The 8579-nt window shown below is 44.3% G+C and overlaps 1 long non-coding RNA gene across 1 annotated transcript; it reads right to left on the bottom strand.

Moving 5' to 3' along the window:
• Positions 1-3223: 3223 nt before the first annotated feature.
• Positions 3224-7779, bottom strand: LOC122216841. The gene is made up of 4 exons (XR_006201151.1): positions 7623-7779; positions 5322-5364; positions 4520-4657; positions 3224-3384 (listed from the first exon to the last, which is right to left on the bottom strand). It is a non-coding gene; the product is annotated as an uncharacterized LOC122216841 (long non-coding RNA).
• Positions 7780-8579: the final 800 nt, after the last annotated feature.

Below are 8579 nucleotides of genomic sequence, written 5' to 3'. Positions count from 1 at the left end.
AAGACGATAGGGTTATTCTTTCACAGGATATGAGAATTCATCAAGTGTTATTAAACAGGGAAGTCAAAGTTCCCATTGCAGGAACTTAATAAATAGTTGTTGATTAACCGATTAGTGTGCTAACTCAAGCAAAGAAGGAAGTTTGGTTACTGTTTGTTACTGTTTTATTTTTATTATTTTTTTATTTTTTATTTTTTAAAAATAATTTTTTTTAAAAAAATAAATTTTTGAGACAGAGAGACAGAGCATGAACGGAGGAGGGGCAGAGAGAGAAAGAGACACAGAATCGGAAGCAGGCTCTAGGCTATCAGCCCAGAGCCCCACATGGTGCTCGAACTCACGAACCGCGAGATCATGACCTGAGCTGAAGTCGGACGCTTAACCGACTGAGCCACCCAGGCGCCCTTGTTTGTTATTGTTTTAAAGCAAGGGTAATTCAGGACAAAAATTCATTGTGGATAAAAATTCATTCAGGATAAAAATATGCATTGTGTTCTCCTAAGCAACCTAAACTATCTATTCTGTTATTCAAACAAACACCAAAAAGGACTTAATGTATCCTTTGGCAACCAAAGATAGAACTCCCACTTAAGCTTCTTTCAAGTAGATATTGGTGGTTACTTTTGGTTATTGAGAAATATTGTATGATCCGTGCCCTGTGTTTGGCAAAGTAGAGTTTGGAAATTCTGCCCCTGTCCCCACCACCATTCCAGGAATTTTGGGCAGAACTTAACCTTTGAGGGTGGCTTCCTTCCCTGCCCCTGGGTGCTTATCATGCTGCTGAGGGATACAAAGGCTTTGAAAATAGGAAGGATCCCAGCTTCCTTCAAAAGTGCAGCCATCAGAAAAACAACTATTGATTCTGAAACTGGGCAATTTCCAGTGGTACAAAAAGAATTGGCATATTATAGTAATTAGGCTATGTCTTCTATTCAACACATTCCAAATTATTTTCTATTCAGACATGTTCAAAATGTATTTTTATTCAATGTATTCAAAATGTTCATTCTTCAAAAAGTATTCCCCAATTAAGGGAATGGCCTCCCTCTACATCAAGTCATTCCCACCTTTATTCTCAGGGCTTAGAGGCCCCTTAAATGTTATTTGCCCTTATTCAAACCATGCACTCCCATTTCATGTATACTTGAATTATGTAAATTTTGAATAATGCTATGTAAAATAGCAATAAAATACCAACATTTAAAATAGTGCAAAGTTCCTCCAAATTTGTATGATTCGTCTGGAATGGCATAACAGAGCCAGAGCACCAACTCAGTGAAATTTAAACCACATTTAGTCCCTTGTCTGGTGGCCGCTTACATTAGCCGTAAACAGAAACCCGCATAGGCCTTGGTCATTATCATGGGAAACCATGGTGTGAATCTCGGGCAGAGGCTTTTGTGAGTGATTTTGTTGACACCAGTGCTGTTATTTTAACATGCATTGCTCCCATAGTTTGATATCTTTTCTAGCCTATGATAGTACCATCTAAACTTCTATAAAGTAGCAATCCTGAAAACGTGCTGTGACTTACTATGAAATCAAGTCAGATGCGATAGATGCAGAAGGCCTGGCAGTGGCCGTGACCCTTGGTGCTGTTAATTTTAGGGAAAGACCACAAAATAAAAGGGATATTGCTAGGGCTTTTTAAAAGAGCATCATTAAAGCAAAATTATGCTACTATTAGAGATGAGAACCTATCTCCTGGCCCATTTTGTGATTATAAAAAAATCATCCTTGGATTACGTGAGTTTTGAATGATGTAGTTCTTCAGGAATGCAGTTGACTTGTGAACATAGTGTATATCCCTCCTCGATTGCAATCTCTCAAAGAGGAAGCAGAAACCATCTGTTATTTCCATATTCCACACTCCACCTCCCTGATGATAATAATGGCGACATTGTTATAGAAATCCAGTGTTTACACAACAATGGTCTCAATTCCCCCTCATGATGACCCTGTGAGGTGAGTGTTCTTATTCTTGGCCCATCTTACCGACCGGGACCCAGAGATGGACAAACATTCATTGATTTGTTCATGTGGCTCGGCATGGAGCAGCACGTAAGAAAACTTCCAGAGTGATCACTGTGGGCATCCAAATAAAGTTGCAAATTGTGCCTCTTCACAAACTAGCCCCCGTGCATTCAGGAAAAGGAAAGACCAGAGAAAGGGGTGGAACACTCCTGATTGGCAGGTGGTAGATTTAATAAGCAAGGGAACTTATTTACGTGGCCTATCTTGGGTGGCCACAGGAAGAGTAGATCTCCACACCCAGCTACCAGATCTTAAAAGTTTCTAGAGAGGCCTTAAGTGGGTTCAGTCAACACTACCATCCAGATGGTTTCAAGACCACATCAAGGCTATGTTCTTGGGGAAGTTTCTGGCATGAGGAAGGCAAGCAGAACATGCCAGGGGAGGGGGTGACAGGCCTCTGATTACCTAGGTTCAGCTCATCCATCAACCAGTGGTCACGTTCTCTCAGTGACCTCTTCCAACACTCTCCTTATGTCCCTCCTGCATTATCTGTGACTGTGGCCCTGTATCTGTTTCCTTAGAGAATCACTTAGTGAGGACAACAGTTTCATTTGAGGCTGGCTGGTGATCAAGAAGTTTCACTTGTGTGTATTGATGTTCCATGCGTGGAAACGTATCTCTGGAGATGGAAAGGGGAAAAGAGTCACAAGCCATATCAGAGCAGAGCTGTCATGGCTATGGGTCCCAGTGAAAACTGCAGAAAAAGTCAGGGGATAGCACTCTGTTTCCAATCATAACCAATCATGAGATCTTGGACAGGCCCTTTAACCTCCCTGGGCCCTAATTTCCTCATTTGCAAAATAACACTTGTCTAAACTAACTTACAAGATTGTTATGAATGATGGGAATGTTTTCTTTCTAGCACACGTCATCTAAGGCAGGACAGACCTAAGGACTTAATGTGAGCAAGCAGGCAGGAAGCCCTCCCCACTCTGCCAGCACCTCCATCTGCCAAGCCCTCCACAAGCTCCCTGGTGGCATGGGCAGGATTATGTTGTTGCTGTTGTTTATTTTGAAAAATAAACTCAGCTTTTTCGATTCAGAGAACAAATAACAAATATGATAGCTGGTTAAAGAAACTGATATACATATTTATAAACAAACATACTTTGTTAGTTTTTAAGATAAGAAATTATGTCTCCTTCTGGTCTATAAAATTTATAAAATTATCCAGGTATAAGGAGTGAAATCAATTCAAAAGACTTTATTTTGGGAATGCCCAGAATAGGTCATTTAGATGCACTCATGAGGAATCGCCTCTCCTTGCTCTGAAATGCGTCCAGGATAGAGTTTTGTTCAACCACAGTTGTGTCGGGGACTTGTCCTTTTCATCCAGAACACAGTATGTGGCTGTGCAAGTAACAGAGGGACATGTCAGTCAAGCCTGAAAAGGCTCGAAGCTCCTAGAAGCACACAACCCTGGGGAGAGAGCTGAACAAAAGGCAAGAGTACCTCTTATTCTCTCCCCAGGCCACTGTCAGTCAGTTCCTTGTCCTTCAGTGCCAGCCCCCTCTTCCACAGTATCTCTAGTGTGCATGGAACTTGATGTGAGTTAATATATTTTGGGCAATGGTTATACACAGTGGGATTTGCTCCAGGGAAGGAGAAAAATAAGTTTTATCTTGCGATCAATTGATTTTGGCTGCCTGGAGCACCTTGTTGAAAATGAGTCCGAGGCAAGACCGGGTCAGGGGCAGAGAGTAATGAGAACCCACCCCACATAGCTGTATCGCTTCTCTTGGGCCTCAGACTCCCTGGAGATTGTCTTGGCTGGCAGCCTATGGCAACCAAGCTTCTTTGCTTTGTTCTAGACACACCAGAATTGCAAGCATATGTAGAACACTCTCAGAGATAGACAGAGCCACACAGAGAGACAGAGACAGATTTGTTATAGGAATTGGCTTGTGTGGTTATGGAGGCCAAAAAGTTGGCCTGAGAACTGGGGGCCATTTGAGTAAATCTCAGTCTGAGTCCAAAGGCCCAAGAACCAAGAACACCAATGTCTGAGGGCAGGAGAAGATGGATGTTCCCAGCTCAACAAGAGAGCGCACGTGCGTGAGAGAGAGAGAGAGAGAGAGAGGGAGAGAGAGAGGGAGAGAGAGAGGGAGAGAGAGGAATAGAGCCTATCTGCCGTTCTTCCACCTTTTTGTTCCATTAGAGCTCCCAGCAGATTGGATGATGCCCATTACTGAGGGCAATCTTCTTTACCGAATCTGCCCACTCAAATGCTAATGTCATCTGGAGTCACACTTGTAGACACACCCAGAAACCTGCCATCGGAGCATCGCTAAGCCTAGTCAAGTTGACATATAAAGTTAACCATCACTGGTGTGTCAGTTTGTATATTGAGAACAGTGGTGTTCCATCTTATTCATTGTATAAACCAACTGTATAAATGTGGAGCTCACACAGTGCTCAAATTCCAGATGATCTACCAAAGTTCCACACCCCCCTCCCCCATACATTTAGCACCTTTAGTATTTACCATTCTGAGGTTAAGAGAGGAGGCTCAGGGAGGTCACTTGACTTGCCTGGGGCCACTCAGCTAATTAGTAGAAGAGCCAAGACTGGAAACATTTCTCTGTACGCCTCTGTCTTGGATGTGGCTTGCATGACCTGGTTACTGGTCAGATGGGACAAACCATGAGGATCAGAACCTGGGACTAAGCATACCTACCTAAATGGGACAGACACCTGAACAGAACACGTTGAGAGACCTTTGCTAAAAGCAGGTACAGTCTGGGAAACAATGAGGTCTGTGAAGGTTGTGGCTACAGAAAGAGGTGGTGTAACCAACAGCTGTTGGAACCCAAGGACAAGCTGGGAGGAAATGATGTTGAGAGATCCTGCAGGCAAGTGGTGCCCTGGTGGCAGGGAGCAGGTCCCAGGAACTGGACCATTTTCAGGAACAGGTGTCTATCTCTGGGACAGCCTCTGGCACTAGAAACTCAGAAACTCAGCCCCACAGCGACTGATATGGTTGGCAAGAGATAAACATGGATATTCAAGTTTAAGTAATAGTGGAGGAACTCAATAATCAGGTGAAAGATGAGGTTCATTTTAGAGAGTAAAGCAAGAGCATTCAAGGCAGGGGCCAGAAAAGGATGTCAGTGTTGGGCTCAACCCACTGAGATGTGGACAGGACTGGCCTTAGATGTCAGACTGAGTTGAGCCTGCAGATCTGGGGTGTTTATAGGGGATGGTGCAGGGACAAAGGTGAGGGCTGCTGACCAGGCAGAATGTTGCCTTGACTTCCAGCCCAGTGCCCTTTCCTATTAAATATGTACCTGTTAGCAGTTCTGCAGAGCAGGAGACTTTTCACCGTTGTACCTGAAAAAAAAACAAATGAAAGAAAGGGTAAAGAAATGAGGTTCTGATTTGCTCCTGCTTGTTTGAAGAAAGCAGTTGTATTTACTCGGATTTGGTGGCTGCATATTGGCCAACTCAAGCAAAGGAAAGTCATAGCCCTCACAAAGATTCTTCCATGGCCAAACTTCAAGTGCTGCACAAATCATAGGAAAGTGGGCACTTAAAAAATGTAGTCTGTCGTCCTCTTAAAAAGTCAAGCAGGGCATAAAATGTGGGATTTAATCAGTGAGATGATTTTCAGGTATGCTCACTCATTGTGCGGGAAGAGAGGAATTGAGACCTATGTCTAGCAGGATAGAGGAGGGGAAAGAATACTGGTCTTGGGATCAGAAGACCTGGGTTCTGAGCAAGACTCTATCCTTGTAGTTGCTCTGAGCAATGTCCTCCTCTATGACCTGGGGGACTCTACACCCCAGAGAGGGATAAATGTTAAATGGAATCATGCCTCTGTGAGTGCATTGAAGAAGTTGCAGAGAATGGTTCCCCTATAGTTTAAGTCCACAGTCCCTTCCTTCTTTCTCAGCTATTCAGATATTCTTGTCTGAGTTGTGGAGAGAGTCCTCTGATTTGGCCTTTGTAGACTGAGCCTTGTGACTCACTTTACTGTTGCAGAAGCTTGGTGGCCAGTCCTTCCAGCAACACTTCACCTATGTCCAATCACACTCACGCTCTTAGAGCAGTAGGGAAAGGCTAAAATTCCTGTCACTATCCATGCCCCTAAAATTATTGGGATCAAGTCATATCAAACTAGGAGTGAGGAGGGACTCCTGGGTGGCTCAGTTGGTTAAGCGTCCGACATCAACTCAGGGCATGATCTCGTGGTTCATGGGTTTGAGCCCTGTGTCAGCCTCTGTGCTGATGGCTCAGAGCCTGGAGCCTACCTCAGATTCTGTGTCTCCCTCTCTCTATGCCCCTCTCCCACTTGCACTTTGTCTGTCTGTCTGTCTGTCTCTCTCTCTCAAAAATAAACATTAAGAAAAAATTTTAAAAACCAAACAAATTAGGAGTGAGGGAAGTTGTCAAGATCCAAGAGAAGAAAATGAATGTTTACATGGAATCCCCATAACTTCTAATTTCTCCATAAGCACTCTCTCTCATCCCTAGTTCTCCTGGGGACACATCAACTGTCCACCCTTGTAGGGCATGTACCTCAAGCTGGACTCACTTCTGAAAGTCGTTAGGTAATACGTTGCCCTCTGGAATTGGCCAAAACCAGCAGGCAAAGAACTGATCCTATTAGAATTGGCATGGTCCAGCACAGGAATCAGAGAAGGTGCCGGTGGGCCCTTTCAGGGAAGATGGCACTTATTTTCTGGGCAGTTCTCTCGATAGATAGGTAGATAGATAGATAGATAGATAGATCTACATATCTATATATCTATATATATACTAATTCTCACAAAAGCCTTGAAGGTATGTTATTACAGAAGTGAGTAAGATGAGGGTGACAGAAGCTAAGTGGTTTGCTTAATGTTGCCAGCTAGCAGGTAGTTGAGCCAGAATTCAAGCCCAAGTCAGCTTGAGAGCAAAGCCCATGCTGTTTATGGGACACCATGCAGCCTCCTTCTCACAGAAGTGCTAATTAACTTGGCTCAGGGTGGGTAGGGCTACGTGCTGGAGAAGAGTCAAGGGCTTGTAGTCCATTAGATGAAAGCCAAGAGTCCAATATTGACAACTTAGACCCTCTCTTCCCTCTTCTCTTTCCTCTCCTACTTCTTGTTCCAGGGAGACCCGTAGGTAGGGGCAGTTTGGGTTGGGTCTGGAGGTGCATCCAGAGAGAGAGGCTCTGCAGACCAAACGACTCAACCAGACTTGTGAATACAGCCCCACAAGCAGTCATTGATCGTGCACCAAGCACTCAATGCAGACGGCAGGATATTCACCCCAAGTTGTTAAATGACAACCAGGGCTGTATATGACTGGAAGTCAGAAGGAGGGCTCCAGGCAGCAGGGGCTCAGCGTGTGGTTGAGATCAGAGGAGGCAGTGCGGATGAAGGGAAAGGCTCCCACGAGGCATGGGGACCTTACCCAGCTGGCTCAGGGTAAATGTTTGTTGAATGAAAAATGGAAACTGAAGGGTGGCTTGAATTCAGACAGGAAGAAGTGAGTTGAGAGGACACTCTGAGAATGAGGAAAAATGCCAAAGAACTCCTGGAGGCAGGAATAAGTGGGAGAAAGGGAGGCAAACACCATGATTCTTTTGAAAGGAGCAAGGATACCCCTGGTGGTAGTGACATGCTGACGAAGGCGGGGTTGTCCTACGGCAGGCACTCTGGCCTCTCCACTTGGGTGTCTAACAAGCATCTCAAACTTGTTTCAAGCTGAGCTCTTGATCTTCCCCCTCAAATCCCACTTTTTCACATTTTAGTTGCCAGGAACCCCACCCCTGTACTTGCTCAGGCCCCGCCTCGTCGAGCCATTCCTGACTCTTCCCTTTCTCTCACAAACTATACCCAATTCGTTAGGAAAGAAGACTGGCTCTGCCCTCACAATCAGTCTAGATTCTAGAATCTTCCCTCTCACGTTCCATCGTTCTGTGGCATTCTCAGAGAGCTAGGCCTCCGCGGAGGGCAAGAGGGGAGAATTGGATTAGATTCATTGGTGACCATGAAAACATTTTCAAAACAACTATTCATTTTCAGAGCCCAGTGAAAAACTTTGTAGGTACATTCTCCTCAGCTGGCTTTTCCTCGGCATTTATTTCTAGCCTGGGCTGATGTCATTGATAAAATGAATGGAGAGATGAGTCAGTGGTTGAGGACGGCGACAGGCCCTCAGTGGTAACTACTAAATTAAGCTAGCTGTAGCTTCTTAAGTTCAATGTAAAAGCAGAAATGGAAAAAAAAAAAATGTCACGGAAAGGAAGAGGCCCAGGGGAAGATAATTTTCGGTCTCTCTTCGAGAACAGATTTATGCCGAGGGGCCCAAAATAATACATAATTGGCAGGCTTCTTGTCAACTTTGCTACTTTAGTCCCAGCTGAATTACATGTCAGTTGTGTAAACTGCTATAAATAATTATCGGTTTTGCAAAAATTATATGCAGACAGAAAAGCTAGTGTCCTGTGGGAGCTACGTCTCAGAAATATCCAGATTTGGAACCAGGATTAACTGCCTCCAAGACCTGCACCACAGTCTGCAATCACTTAAGTGTTGCAGCAACACTAATGGAGGCAA

Source organism: Panthera leo, chromosome B1, assembly GCF_018350215.1.
Source record: "Panthera leo isolate Ple1 chromosome B1, P.leo_Ple1_pat1.1, whole genome shotgun sequence".
Classification (NCBI taxonomy): Eukaryota; Metazoa; Chordata; class Mammalia; order Carnivora; family Felidae; genus Panthera; species Panthera leo.
This window is presented reverse-complemented; position numbering and strand designations above follow the sequence as displayed.